Genomic DNA, 16,397 nt, shown 5'->3' with positions numbered 1-16,397 from the left:
AAGTAAAAGTAGTTTTGAGTAGCATAAAGTCCCTAAATTATCTAAGAAAATTACATGTGTACCCTCCAAACACTTGGCAGTCTAGGTGTAGTAGTAAAGAAGGGAGATGTTTTGATTGATCTGGCTTTGATGACTGAAGGAGCAGATAGGATAAACAGACAAAGGAATTCAGAATATTGGTGAGAAAGCAAAAACGAGATGTATGATTGTGTCTGAATAGTTTCAGGTAAGGAATCCCTAGGAGAGAAAAAGCACCAAGAAAGATAGATACAGAACTAAGCTAATATATTAGTACTACACCTCTGATCATTTCTGAACCTTCACTAAAAAAAAAGAAAAAAAAACACCCTTTCTCTCACTCTCCGTCATTAGCCCAACAACTCTGCTTCCAGAAATTTATCTGACAAATATTACTATACATATGCAAAGTATATTCACTGCAACATAGTCTGTTTTAGCATAAGACTAGAAACAGCATGAATTCCCATCAATAGAGATCTGGTAAATGAATAACAGTGCAATGAAATAACATAATACTAAGCAGCAATTAAATAGAGTGAGGCAGGTCTACATGGACTAATATGCCACAACTCTTAAGATGTGTTAAGTGAAAACACAAGATGCAAATGAATGTGTATTATGTGTTACCATCTGTATAAAATTAAAGCAATGTGTGTAAATGCACACGCAAACATACACACATATGTGCATCATCTCTCTGGAAGGATAGGGAACATCTGGATATGGTGACTGCTCTAGAGCTGGTGCAGTATGACTGGGGAAATGGTGAGGAGGAAGATGCCTTACTATGCATATTTCCTATTTTTTCAATTTTTAAAAACATACATATAATCACTTGAACAAAAAAGTTTTTTTAAATTATCTGCTATAACTAGATACTCTTTCCATTAGAGCTGAGGGCTTGTGGGGCTAGATGCTTAAATCCATCTGTGCTTGCCTTTGTCTTGAGTCCTTTTGGATTAGTTGATTTTTAGTTACATTAGGTAAAGTGAAGTAGTTTAGTACTGCAATATTCATTATGCTCTATACCAGCAAGACCTTCAGCTGAGGTTCAGAAAAAGAGAGGGCTATTTCTGATAACAATGACATGGGGAATGATTGTCCTACTGACAAATGCTACGCTGAAAGAGACTTCTGTAGAGATGCACATGCATCTGAATTTATAGATGGTCAGGTATAATTCTACTGAAACTTAAATATAATACTTTAAGTAACAAATCTTTCTTGATTATTGAATTTTCTCATAATCTAAGAGAAACTTTTTATTTAAACATCTCTAGGAGTATGGCTTGGCTATGAGAGAATGTACCTCATAAGTGAAAACTGATAGTACTTTTCTCCATTTATAACAAGCTAGAGATAGCATTAAGCTTCTATCTGTATAGACAACACTTCCATTTCAGCCTTATTTCCAAAGAGACATAAGTAAGATTATGTAACTGATAGCTTACATAAATAAGTCTGGATAGAATCCAGAGTCATATTATTTGGTGGGATAACCCAAAAGTTCTATGCAAAGCTGTAAGATAGACACAATACAAATCCTGAAAAAAAAGTATAATGTACCACACAGGCAGCTCTTGTAATGCCCAAGTCTGGTATGTATTCATCACTCAAAATTAACAGCAACTACTGCCAAGCCCACATTGTTTTCTGTGTTGATTTATATTGTGGTTGGAGTAGGGGTGTAGGGAGGAAAAAAGAGAGAAAAAACTAAAGAGCAAAAGACTAAGTTTTTATACCAAATATTAGTTTCTCGTGTTCTCTTCTTTGGTTTACTGGAAATCAGATCATTTTGAACCATTTCATCAGGATCTATAGCCAGTCTCATCATTAGTGGACCTGTGCTTGGCTGTCAACTCAGAAGGTGAGCCAGGGGTTCAGGAAGAAACAGACAGCACTCCTGTCGATAATAAACACTCTTGTATCTCTACAATCTAAGACTCCTCTTAACTAGAATTCATTTTACTCCTTTTAAACTGGAGAGATAAATATCTTTCCAAATTTGGTTTAGATGTCCTTTCTACAGTTCTCTCCCTGCTTTGCTGCTCCCAGGCACCAGTCTTTTTCTTACTACAATTCTGTGCTGCACTAAGTTGCTTCACTCGTATCTGACACTGTGATACCCTATGAACTGTAGTCTGCAGACGCCTCTGTCCACAGGGATTCTCCAGGCAAGAATACTGGAGTGCATTGCCATGCCCTCCTAAATGGGATCTTCATGACCCTGGGGTCGAACCCGTGTTTCTTACATCTCCTGCACTGGCAGATGGGCTCTTCACCATTAGCACCACCTGGGAAGCCCACTATAATTCTACATTTACAATCTATTATAGCACTGCCCACAGGATTCTATGATGACTAATTTATGTCTATACCTATAACAGAGCTTTCCAGGTGACTCAGTGGGTAAAGAATCTGCCTAACATGCAGGAGACTCAGGAGACACGGGTTTGATTCTTGGGTTGGGAAGAACCCCTGGAAGAGGGCATGGCAACCCACTCTAGTATTCTTTCCTAGACAAGCCCATGGAGAGAGGAACCTAGGGGGTTATAGTCCATAGGGTCACAAAGAGTTGGACATGACTGAAGAGACTGCACACACATGCATACGTGTAACAACGAATGTCTGCTTCATCACTGGACTCTGAAGTCCATGAGGGCAGAGGCCTTATCTTTTTATCTTTGAATCCCCAACAAATGACAATGATTTTGGGGGGAGGGGCACAATCTCTCTCAGCTTCAGTTCCCTCATATGTGATGCAGAAAGAATAATTTCAGCCTTGAAGGGTTATTGTAAAGATTAAAAATAATACATATGCACTGCTGACAGAGGAAAACCAAGAGGGGCTTAAGACCAAGAAAACACTCCAGTTCAGTTCAGTTCAGTTACTCAGTCATGTCCGACTCTTTGTGATCCCATGAATCACAGCACACCAGGCCTCCCTGTCCATCACCAACTCCCGGAGTTCACTCAGACTCACGTCCATCAGAGTCAGTGATGCCATCCAGCCATCTCATCCTCTGTCGTCCCCTTCTCCTCCTGCCCCCAATCCCTCCAGCATCAGTCTTTTCCAATGAGTCAACTCTTTGCATGAGGTGTCCAAAGTACTGGAGTTTCAGCCTTAGCATCATTCCTTCCAAAGAAATCCCAGGGCTGATCTCCTTCAGAATGGACTGATTGGATCTCCTTGCAGTCCAAGGGACTCTCAAGAGTCTTCTCCAACACCACACTTCAAAAGCGTCAATCCTTTGGCGCTCAGCCTTCTTCACAGTCCAACTCTCACATCCATACAGGAACACTGGAAAAACCATAGCCTTGACTAGACGGCCTTTGTTGGCAAAGTAATGTCTCTGCTTTTCAATATGCTATCTAGGTTGGACATAACTTTCCTTCCAAGGAGTAAGCATCTTTTAATTTCATGGCTGCAGTCACCATCTGCAGTGATTTTGGAGCCCCCCAAAATAAAGTCTGACACTGTTTCCACTGTTTCCCCATCTATTTCCCAAGAAGTGATAGGACCAGATGCCATGATCTTCGTTTTCTGAATGTTGAGCTTTAAGCCAACTTTTTCACTCTCCTCTTTCACTTTCATCAAGAGGCTTTTTAGTTTCGCTTCACTTTCTGCCATAAGGGTGGTGTCATCTGCATATCTGAGGTTATTGAGGTTTCTCCTGGCAATCTTGATTCCAGCTTGTGGAAACACTTAGCAGTATTCTACTAACATAGAATACTTAATGTATTCTACTCTGGGTAGTCAGATTTTGTCAGGCAGCTTTCAGAGCAGAGAGAGAGAGTCTACAGAGAGAAGAAAGAACCAGACATGCAGAGAGAAGCAGGAATGAGAAATGGAGTAAAGTCATGCATGGATCTTCCTACAGCTTTCCAATTCCAAGTTCCAGACTTTCTGCGGAATACCTGGATTCTTCAGGATTAAAGTAAATGGGCTTAAAGCATAACATGCTCAAGAAAGAAATGTTTTTTATTACTTACGTGATAAACATCTTCCAAAGAGGAAAACAGAAACAGAAGCGGCAAACTAGGAGGATCTCATATAATGATGTGTATATTATAGCTTTTGGCTGTCTTGGGATGATTTGTTGTGAGATATTCAAGGTTTCCTTGAAACATATGCATGAACATAAAACATGCTGGCACTTTCCATAGTCTAGAGTGTGCACTGTGACTTCCAATAGTCGGTATATAAATATAACCTGACTTGCCAAGCAAATGGTAGGCTCCTGGAGTGGGAAAATTATATCTTCTTCCTTTCTATTCCCCATAGAGCCTAGTCCACTGTTGAACACATAATTGATATTTAGTAACTTCATCAATATTTGATAAATGAATGAGTCCAACTTTAATTAAGACCTGATACATGCATGAGATTTTTACATAATATGTTTAAGAGGGATCTAGAGACAATGAATCAAAGATGGATGTTTAAGACTCTAAACCTGCACACTCCTTCTGGGTGATTCAATACATACCCAGAGTTTCAACCACTACATAGGTACTATGGTGTTCATGCCTTTATCTCCAACCCGTTCCTATAGCTGGTGCTATAGAGCCTCATTCCCAAAGCTTGTGGTAGCTGGCCATAATTGCCTACAGGCATCCTGCTCTCAACATCATGAAGTAATGATCTTCAAGTATCTCAAAATATCATGTTCTGCTCCAAACTTGCTCCTCAACTGTACCCTGGGTCTCAGAATATAGGCATCATCAATTGCCATTCCGTGTACCTTGCTGGAAAACTGTGAGTCATCCCTGACTCCTGAATTTTCTCCTCTTCGTGTACCTGGAGGGAAGAGCAGTGTGGCACATATAAAAGGGCATTGAAACATGTAAAATATCATGTATGAAATGAGTTGCCAGTCCAGGTTCGATGCTCGATACTGGATGCTTGGGGCTAGTGCACTGGGACGACCCAGAGAGATGGTATGGGGAGGGAGGAGGGAGGAGGGTTCAGGGTGGGGAACACATGTATACCTGTGGCGGATTCATTTTGATATTTGGCAAAACTAATACAATTATGTAAAGTTTAAAAATAAAATAAAAAAAAAATAAATAAAGCTTTCTCTATAACCAAAAAAAAAAAAAAAAAAAAAAAAGAAGGGCATAGGCTTAAAAATCTTAGAGGTCTGGCTTTTGGTTCTGCTATTTATCAGTTGTGTGACCTTAAAAACATTCAGTTCAGTTCAGTTGCTCAGTCATGTCTGACTCTTTGCGACCCCATGTACCACAGCATGCCAGGGCTCCCTATCCATCACCAACCCCTGGAGCTTACCCAAACTCATGTCCATTGAGTCAGTGGTGCCATCCAACCATTGCATCCTCTGTGTCCCCTTCTCCTCCTGCCCTCATTCTTTCCCAGCATAAGGGTCTTTTCCAATGAGTCAGCTCTTCGCATTAGGTGGCCAAAGTATTGGAGTTTCAGCTTCAACATCAGTCTCTCCAATGAACACCTAGGACTGATCTCTTTTAGGAGGGATTGGTTGGATCTCCTTGCAGTCCAAGGGACTCTCAAGAGTCTTCTCCAACACCACAGTTCCAAAACATCAATTCTTCTGCACTCAGCTTTCTTTATAGTCTAACTTTCACATCCATACATGACTACTGGAAAAACCATAGCTTTGACTAGATGGACCTCTGTTGACAAAGTAATGTCTCTGCTTTTTAATATGCTGTCTAGGTTGGTCATACTTTCTTTTCAAGGAGTAAGCATCTTTTAATTTCATGGCTGCAGTCACCATCTGCAGTGATTTTGGAGCCCCCCAAAATAAAGTCTGACACTGTTTCCCCATGTATTTGCATGAAGTGATGGGACCAGATGCCATGATCTTCATTTTCTGAATGTTGAGCTTTAAGCCAACTTTTTCACTCTCCTCTTTCACTTTCATCAAGAGGCTCTTTAGTTCTTCTTCACTTTCTGCCATAAGGGTTTTGTCATCTGCATATCTGAGGTTATTGATATTTCTCCCAGCAACTTGATTCCAGCTTATGCTTCATCCAGCCAAGCATTTCTCATGATGTACTCTGCCTATAAGTTAAATAAGCAGGTGACAATATACAACCTTGACATACTCCTTTTCCTATTTGGAACTAGTCAGTTGTTCCATGTCCAGTTCTAACTGTTGCTTCCTGAACTGCATATAGGTTTCTCAAGAGGCAGGTCAGATGGCCTGGTAATCCCATCTTTTTCAAAATTTTCCACAGTTTATTGTAATCCACACAGTCAAAGGCTTTGGCATAGTCAATAAAGCAGAAATAGATGCTTTTCTGGAAGTCTCTTGCTTTTTTGATGATTGAGCAGATGTTGGCAGTTTGATCTCTGGTTCCTCTGCCTTTTCTAAATACAGCTTGAACATCTGGAACTTCATGGTTCACGTATTGCTGAAGCCTGGCTTGGAGAATTTTGAGCATTACTTTACTAGCATGTGAGATGAGCACAATTGTGCGGTAGTTTGAGCATTCTTTGGCATTGCCTTTCTTTGGGATTGGATTGAAAACTGACCTTTTCCAGTCCTGTGGCCACTGCTCAGTTTTCCAAATTTGCTGACATATTGAGTGCAGCATTTTCACAGCATCATCATTCAGGATTTGAAATAGCTCAACTTGAATTCCATCACCTCTACTAGCTTTGTTTGTAGTGATGCTTCCTAAGGCCCACTTGACTTCACATTCCAGGATGTCTGGCTCTAGGTGAGTGATCACATCATCATTATTATCTGGGTCATAAAGATCTTTTTTCTACAGTTCTGTGTATTCTTGCCACCTGTTCTTAATATCTTCTTCTTCTGTTAGATCCATACATTGCTGTCCTTTATTGTGCCCATCTTTACATGAAATGTTCCCTTGGTATCTCTAATCTTCTTGAAGAGATCTCTAGTCTTTCCCATTCTGTTGTTTTCCACTATTTGTTTGCATTGATCCCTGAGGAAGGCTTTCTTTTCTCTCCTTGCTATTCTTTGATACTCTGCATTCAAATGGGTATATCTTTCCTTTTCTTCTTTGCCTTTCACTTCTCTTCTTTCCACAGCTATTTGTAAGGCCTCCTCAGACAGCCATTTAGCTTTTTTTGCATTTCTTTTTCTTGGGGATTGTTTTCCTCCCTGTCTCCTGTAGAGTGTCACAAACCTCCATCCATAGTTCATCAGGCACTCAATCTATCAGATCTAGTCCCTTAAATCTATTTCTCACTTCCACTGTATAATCATAAGGGATTTGATTTAGGTCATACCTGAATGGTCTAGTGGTTTCCCCTACTTTCTTCAATTTAAGTCTGAGTTTGTCAGTAAGGCATTCATGATCTGAGCCACAGTCAGCTCCCAGTCTTGGTTTTGCTGACTGTATAGAGATTGTCCATCTTTGGCTGCACAGAATATAATCAATCTGTGTAGAGTCTTCACTTGTGTTGTTGGAAGAGGGTGTTTGCTATGACCAGTGCATTCTCTTGGTAAAACTCTATTAGCCTTTGCCCTGCTTCATTTCATATTCCAAGGCCAAATTTGCCTGTTACTCCAGGTGTTTCTTGACTTCCTTCTTTTGCAATCCACTCCCCTATAATGAAAACGACATCTTTTTTTGGGTGTTAGTTCTAAAAGATCTTGTAGGTCTTCATAGAATTGTTCAACTTCAGCTTCTTCAGCATTACTGGTTGGGGCATAGACTTGGATTACTGTGATATTGAATGGTTGCCTTGGAAATGAACAGAGATCATTCTGTCATTTTTGAGATTGCATCCAAGTACTGCATTTTGGACTCTTTTGTTGACTATGATGGCTACTCCATTTCTTCTAAGGGATTCCTGCCCGCAGTAGTAGATATAATGGTCATCTGAGTTAAATTCACCCATTCCAGTCCATTTTAGTTCGCTGATTCCTAGAATGTCGATGTTCACTCTTGCCATCTCCTATTTGACCACTTCCAATTTGCCTTGATTCATGGACCTAACATTCCAGGTTCCTATGCAATATTGCCCTTTACAGCATCGGACCTTGCTTCTATCACCAGTCACATCCATAGCTGGGTATTGTTTTTGCTTTGGCTCCATCCCTTCATTCTTTCTGGAGTTATTTCTCCACTGATCTCCAGTAGCATACTGGGCACCTACCGACCTGGGGAGTTCATCTTTCAGTGTTTTTGCCTTTTCATACTGTTCATGGGGTTCTCAAGGCAATAATACTGATGTGGTTTGCCATTCCCTTCTCCTGTGGGCCCCATTCTGTCTGACCTCTCCACCATGACCCATCTGTTTTGGGTGGCCCCACACGGCATAGCCTAGTTTCATTGGGTTAGACAAGGCTGTGGTTCGTGTGATCAGATTGGCTAGTTGTCTGTGATTGTGGTTTCAGTCTGTCTGCCCTCTGATGCCCTCTCTCAGCACCTACTGTCTTGGGTTTCTCTTACCTTGGATGTGGGGGTATCTCTTCACGGCTGCTCCAGGAAAGCGCAGCTTCTGCTCCTTATCTTGGATGTGGGGTATCTCCTCACAGCCACTGCTCCTGATCTTGGCCGTGGGGCATTTTCTCTCAGCCACATTGCTGCCCTGTGATTCTCATAATCTTTATTCGTAAAGTGGGACTAATAATGTCAATCTTAGAAGCATCTTTAATAATGGGATATAATTTACCTAGAGTTGTAGACTCTAACTCCCATTTAGTGCCCTGGATATGCCTTTATTGTGTCCTAGAGCCCAAAATAGTTGGTTTATTTGTAAGTCTCCACCAGACTCTAAGCTCTTTGAGAAGGGGGTCTAACACTTCTCTCTGAAACTCTAAACCGAATGAATAGTAGCATAGCTTTTCCTAAAAGCTTCAAAAGTATATGTCAACAGAATAAAAGACAAGAAAGTGGTAAGCATATGACCCAGCTATCCCACTGTCAGGCATATACCCTGAGAAAACCATAATTCAAAAAGATACATATACCACAATGTTCATAGCAAGACTGTTTATTAATACAATAGCTAGGATATGGAGGCAACCTAGAGGTACACTGACAGAAGAGTGGAGAAAGAAGTTGTGGTACATATATACAATGGAATATTACTCAGCCATAAAAAGGAATGAATGTGAGTCATTTGAACTGATGTGGATGGATCTACAGCCTGTTATACAGAGTAAAGTAAGTCAGAAAGAGAAAAACAAATATCGTATATTAACCCATGTATATGTAATCTAGAGAAATGGTGCTGATGAAAGTATTGTAGGGAAGGAATAGAGACACAGATGTAGAGAACAGACTTGCAGACACAGTAGGGAAATGAGAGGGTGGGATGAACTGAGAGAATAGCATTGACATGTATACACCACCATGTGTAAAACAGATAGTTAGTGGGAAGCACAGGAAACTCAGTTTGGTGCCCTGTGATGACCTAGAGTGTTGGCATGGGGGCAAGTGGTAGGGAGGCTTAAGAGGGAGGGGATATATACTTATAGCCGATTCACTCTGCTGTATAGTAGAAACTAGCACAACATTCGGAGAAGGCAATGGCACCCCACTCCAGTACTCTTGCCTGGAAAATCCCACAGAAGGAGGAGCCTGGTAGGCTACAGTCCATAGGGTTGCCAAGAGTCAGACACGACTGAGCGACTTCACTTTCACTTTTCACTTTCATGCATTGGAGAAGGAAATGGCAACCCACTCCAGTGTTCTTGCCTGGAGAATCCCAGGGACGGGGGAGCCTGGTGGGCTGCCGTCTATGGGGTCGCACAGAGTCAGACACGACTGAAGTGACTTAGCAGCAGCAGCACAACATTATAAAGCAATTATCTTACAATTAAAAATTTAAAAAAGAAACAGTGGTAGAGTGAATAAGAAGCTATTTTATTAGGCTTTGTCTCTAATGTTTGCATATATTATTATAGATAATGACAACTATTTTTTCAAAAGCATTTGCAAAAAGGAAAGGAACATTATGAAAAAGGAAGAATAACCTACCCTTTTCAGAGTGGAAGTAGACTACAAAATATCTTGATAGACAACCTAAATCAGACAGAAATCCTTCAGACAATCAAAAACACGGTTACTATGGAATGTTTGGTCTGGCTGGCTGGGGGAATGGGGTGGTGGGGGAAGGCACTGCCAAGAATTGCATTTCTGTGACTCACTGCTCCTACAAAAATGGTGGCTTCTGAGAAATAAAATTTAGAAGAAAATACCTATAATAAATTGTGTTGTGCCATACCAAAAATAACATTCACTTCAAGGGGGAAGCCCTCAATTAATTTCACTAAGAAAACAGAACCTTGAAATCATTGAGAATCGACCTGAAGATCTCATGAGATCTGTTCATTTACTGGTTCACTCATTCACTTATTCAACAAATATTTTTTAAGCGCCAACTAAAACCAAGACTGTGACAGGTATGTTGTGGGAACAGAGCAAACACAGTTCCTGTACTCAGGCAGATTATAATGCAACAGGAAAGACAGACAAACAATAAAAATTGATAAAATGTGATATATCTTCTACTGTGTGCTATTCTGGAGTGCTGTGGAAGCAGACAGGAAGAGCACTTAACCCATCTGGGGTTAGAAGGAAACATGCTCCTTGAGGTGAGGAAGGAGGGGGAAGATTATCAGGTGAGGGGGCAGTTTATACAAAACCCTGAAGGCAAGAAGTGTCCCAATGAAGTAAACTTGAAAGTTCAAGATGAAATAGCTAGAGATTAAGCTGCAGAGAGGTGGAAGTTAGGATATGAAAGGTCTTTTGAAATGAACTGAATTGTGTGATCTATGTTTAATAAAATGCATACATTTAAGGTAAAATGAATTTTGACAAAGTGTGTCATGTATCAGTTCAGTTCAGTCGCTCAGTCGTGTCCAACTTTTTGCGACCCCATGATCGCAGCACGCCAGGCCTCCCTGTCCATCACCAACTCCCGGAATTCACCCAGACTCACGTCCATCGAGTCAGTGATGCCATCCAGCCATCTCATCCTCCATCGTCCCCTTCTCCTCCTGCCCCCAATCCCTCCCAGCATCAGAGTCTTTTCCAATGAGTCAACTCTTCGCATGAGGTGGCCAAAGGACTGGAGTTTCAGCTTTAGCATCATTCCTTCCAAAGAAATCCCAGGGCTGATCTTCAGAATGGACTGGTTGGATCTCCTTGCAGTCCAAGGGACTCTCAAGAGTCTTCTCCAACACCACATTTCAAAAGCATCAATTCTTCGGCGCTCAGCCTTCTTCACAGTCCAACTCTCACATCCATACATGACCACAGGAAAAGGCATAGCCTTGACTAGATGAACCTTTGTTGGCAAAGTAACGTCTCTGCTTTTGAATATGCTATCTAGGTTGGTCATAACTTTCCTTCCAAGGAGTAAGCGTCTTTTAATTTCATGGCTGCAGTCACCATCTGCAGTGATTTTGGAGCCCAAAAAAATAAAGTCTGACACTGTTTCCACTGTTTCCCCATCTATTTCCCATGAAGTGATAGGACCAGATGCCATGATCTTCATTTTCTGAATGTTGAGCTTTAAGCCAACTTTTTCACTCTCCTCTTTCACTTTCATCAAGAGGCTTTTAAGTTCCTCTTCACTTTCTGCCATAAGGGTGGTGCCATCTGCATATCTGAGGTTATTGATATTTCTCCCGGCAATCTTGATTCCAGCTTGTGTTTCTTCCAGTCCAGCGTTTCTCATGATGTACTCTGCATATAAGTTAAATAAGCAGGGTGACAATATACAGCTTTGATGTACTCCTTTTCCAATTTGGAACCAGTCTGTTGTTCCATGTCCAATTCTAACTGTTGCTTCCTGACCTGCATATAGACTTCTCAAAAGGCAGATCACACTCCAATCAAGATACAGAACATTTTCACCTCTGGGGAAAATTTGTTAGCATCCCTTTGTAGTCATCTCCCTTCATGTTCCCCATCCTCTGAGCTCAGGTGAAAATTGCTGTTTCTTAAAAATTGCTTTTATGGATTATGTTTGTTACCATTCCATATTAATAGGATTTTTCAGTATGAATTCTTTGTTCTTTTATTCAGCATAATAAGTGAGATTCCTCCGTGCTGTGTGTATCAGTAGGTTATTCCTTTCATTGCTAATACTATAATTTGTTTATTTGGTCACTGACCCAAATCTGTCATTATTTGGGTTGTTTCCAGTTTTGGGTCACTATAAATACAGCAACTATGAATATTCATGCACAAGTCTTTATATGATTTTCATTTCTTTGAGTAAATACCTCAGAAAAAGATTTGTTAGGTCATATGGTAAGTATGTTCAATTGTATAGGAAACTGGCAAATCGTCCTCAAAAGTGGTCATGCCATTTTACATCTCACCATAAATGTATGAAAGTCCATGTTTCTCCACACCCTTGCCAATACATTATATGATCAGTCCTTTTAATTTTAGTCATTCTATAGGTGTGAAATGGCATTCTATTATGATTTTAATTTTGTACTGAACATCTTTTTACATGATTGTTGCCTATTTTTATTTTGTCTTTTATGAAATTTGTTCACTTATTTTAAGAATTGAGTTGATTGTATTATTTATTGAGTTGTAAGAGTTCATTATATGTTGCTGATTCAAGTGTTTTTTCAGTTATATGTGTTATGAATATTTTCTTTTAGTATACAGCTTGCTATTTCATTTTCTTGAGTTTCTCCCTTGAAGAGCAGATAGTTTGAATTTTTGAGGAAGTCCAATTTTTCAATACTTTCCTTTATCATTACTCCTTTTTCCTTTTTCCAATGTTTGTTTCTAGAAGATTTATATCTTAATCTTTGCATTTAGGTATATAATCCATTTTGAGTTAATTTTGTGTATGTGTGAAATAAGAGTGAATTTTATTGTTTTGCACATAGGGATCAGATTCCAATTATTTCATCACTATTTATTGAAAAACTATCATTTTCTCATTGAATTACTTTATAGAAAATCAGTTCTGCTTCTATTGACTTTTTTATTGACTATGCATTACATTTCTCTGTATTTTTCTTTTTTTTATTGAATTCAAAATATTTTGGATGATACATTGTAGAGAATTACCAGCTAATTCCCTAGAATTTGTGTAGGCCTGATTTTTATGAGTGAGGAGCTGTGGAAGGCCAAAGGTATTTTGGCAGCATACTAACTTGGTGGGACTCAACCTTTAAACTCTGTTGCTCTATGGATCTTTTTGGAGCTTGGTATTAGGGTTTCCTGGGGAAAACTATAGTAGGTATTACTCTAGGATATAGGTCTTGCTCCAAGAGTCACCTTTTGGGGTGACTCTGGCAGATGTTGGGGCTTCCCTGGTGGCTCAGAAGGTAAAGAATCTGCCTGCAATGTAAGACTCCCAGGTTGGATCCCTGGATCAGGAAGATCCCCTGCAAAAGGCAATGGATACCCATCCAAGTATTCCTGCCTGGAGAACTCCAAGGACAGAGGAGGCTAGTGGGCTACAATCCACGGGGTTGCAAAGAGTCAGACATGATTGAGCACCTAACAACACTGATGGATGTCAGGGCTGCTAAAAAAAAAGAAGCTTTAGGAAAATCTGCTCTGGCAAGGCTGGAATTTCAGTATCTGTAGGTTCTGCTTAACCTAAAACATCTTTGTCCAGCTCTTGACCCTATTGCAGCTGCTATATTAAACCTCTGGTGTTTTTCCTTAGAATCTACAGCTCATGCTCAGCCATGGACTTGAGGTTGTCTATCCCATAGGTTTTGGTGACAGCTCTCTGATGCCGCTACCCAGCACATTCCAACTGCTTCAGGAACCTAGAACTCTGACCTCTGCACCCTTAGCTCAGTGAGATCCCTGTACTGTGTGTAGCCTCTACTTCTCTATGCTGTAGTCAGAAAATTATTTCCAGACAGAGAATTGAGCAACTGCAGGGCTTACTTCATGAGTTTCCCTCCTCACACATCAGACTTAAAATTGACTGCTGTCCATTGCCTGAAAAATTGTTGCCTAATATGTTTTGTTCAGATCTAAGGATGCTGATGGCAAGAAGTCTAGCTTGGTATCATTTACTCCATGACAGATGGAAGCTGAAACTCTCTCCATTAAGGTATTTAAGCAGAGAAATACAGTATTATAATTATGTTTTAGAAGGATCAATTTGGCTGTAATAGCAAGTGAATTGGTGGGGAACAATATTAGAGGTAGAAACATGTGGCAGTGTCAGAAATACTAGGAAAAATTACTTACTAATAAATAAACATTTAGTGTTTACTACATTCCAGGCCTGATTCTCATTTTAATATTAACTCAATTATCACAGATCCTGTAATATATGTACTACTATTATCTTCATTGTTTTTGTCTATTAAACACAATTTATTGTTATGATAAAAAATATAAAGTAAAACGTAGTCCTATTCATTTTTTTTATAGGTTAGAAAACTGAGGGATGTAGAGGCTAAGCAGTTTGATCACGTAGAGCTGGAATTGAACCCAGTGGCCTGACTCCAGAGTCCAGGATTTTTAATCCTATGAAATGTTATGTTAAAGGAGACTAAACAAAAGTAGGAGAAATGAGCAACCTTTGCTTCATATGTCTGAAGAGGATGCATTTCCCTTCCCAGACACTATTATCTACAAACATTCTGTCTCCAGTATGAACAGAATAATAATCCAGGCATCTTGGGAGATAAAGAAGAAGATTCAAAGCAGAAAAGACCCTCAACCTACAATTCAGGTAAAGAATCTCAAAAAGATACAAAATCATGAAATAAATAATTGTCAAACAAATTAATATACTACAGAGGAACTGCTGCAGTGCTAAGCAGTTGCTAAGGGAAGTGACAATTGCAAGGATAGGAAAGACTACCTGCAAGTTATGAGACTGGGGCCTATTTTTATATTGATTACATTTAACAAGAGAAAGTCAGTCATAGTCCTGAGAGCCAGGAAGTCTCTGATGAGAACTTGCCATATAACCTATGAAAAGTCATTTGCCTCTGAATCAACTTACCCAACTATAAAATGGGACTAAAGTTATAACCGTCAAAAGCATAAATTGTTTAATCAATTTTCATTCTTAAAAAGTTCATGAAAGTCACTATAAAATGTATTTTGGTGCAATTGCTGAGGGAAAAATCTGAAATTAATTACAGAGGAAATAATAAACCTAGAACATGAAAAAATGATGAAATTTTGCCATTATTTGAAGCAATGAGTGAAACAAAATACTTGTTATTATGAAATAACTTCACTTAGAGGTCAGAAACATGGCAGGAGGCTAAAATAAGAATCTTTAGAAAGGTTGTGAGTTCAGAACATTTGAGTTTAGGTCAACATGTCATGTTACCAAATTAAGGGCGTCTTCTGAATTTTGGTGATAAACAACCATTATGATTAAAATATTCCATAAAAACCATGTTTTCAAAAAGCACTGTTTACATTCATCTGTGGAAAATTGTGTCCTGCTGATAACCCAAATGCATGACTTAAACCATCTGCTGTTTCTGCTGATGTGAAAGAGAAGGATATTGAATACAAATGCCACCTACAGCAGTGAGTTGGTTTGCTGGGAAGTTTCTGCTCATTTTTAGTGCTTTAATGTGAACTAACTACACTTCAGGCATATTCTCAAAAGGAGCTTCCCAGGCTTCTATCTTGGTAAAGGTGGGTTTACCTGGAGGAGGGCTAGAATGATAATAGCACAGGCTTGTATGAAAAGAGAGAAACAGTCACCACACTTATGAATTTCCAACTCTACTTAAGATATACATGCAATCCAAAGAGCTTCACATAAGAGACCGTGTGACAGAAATAGCAGAGATTTTTGTGGAAAATCAATCTAGATTCAGATTCCTTTTTCTAATCTAGACCAAAATATGTGAATTCTTAGTTTCTTTATCCATAAAAAGAAAGAAAGAATTTAAATGACTGCAGTGGGTTGAATGGCGGTCCTCGTATGTTCATTTCCTAACTCGCAGGACCTGTGAGTGTGAACCCATTTGGAAACAGGGGTCTTTGCAGATGTAATTAAGTTAGGGATCTTGAGGCATGATCACTTAGAATTTTCTGTGTGGGTCCTAAATCCTATAAAAAGTGTGCTCATAAGAGACATAGAGAGGAGAGACACAAAGGGAGAAGAGAAGGCCATGTGAAGATGACAGTCGATATTAGAATCTTGTTTGTTTTCAGTCGTTCAGTCATGTCCAACTCTTTTGCGACCCCATGGACCAGACTCCTCTCTCCATGGGATTTCCCAGGCAAGAATACTGGAGCGGGTTGCCATTTCCTTTCCCAGAGGATCTTCCTGATCCAGGGATTGAACCCTCATCTCCTGCATTGCAGGTGGATTCGTTACTGCTGAGCCACCAGGTAAGCCCCAGATATTGGGATTATCCAGCCACAAATCTGGGAATGCCAGAACTACTGGAAGATGGAAGAGGCAAGGAAAGATACCCCTTGGGCCA

Source organism: Bubalus kerabau, chromosome 18 (assembly GCF_029407905.1).
Source record: "Bubalus kerabau isolate K-KA32 ecotype Philippines breed swamp buffalo chromosome 18, PCC_UOA_SB_1v2, whole genome shotgun sequence".
NCBI classification, from domain to species: Eukaryota; Metazoa; Chordata; class Mammalia; order Artiodactyla; family Bovidae; genus Bubalus; species Bubalus kerabau.
Note: the sequence above shows the minus strand (reverse complement) of the source record.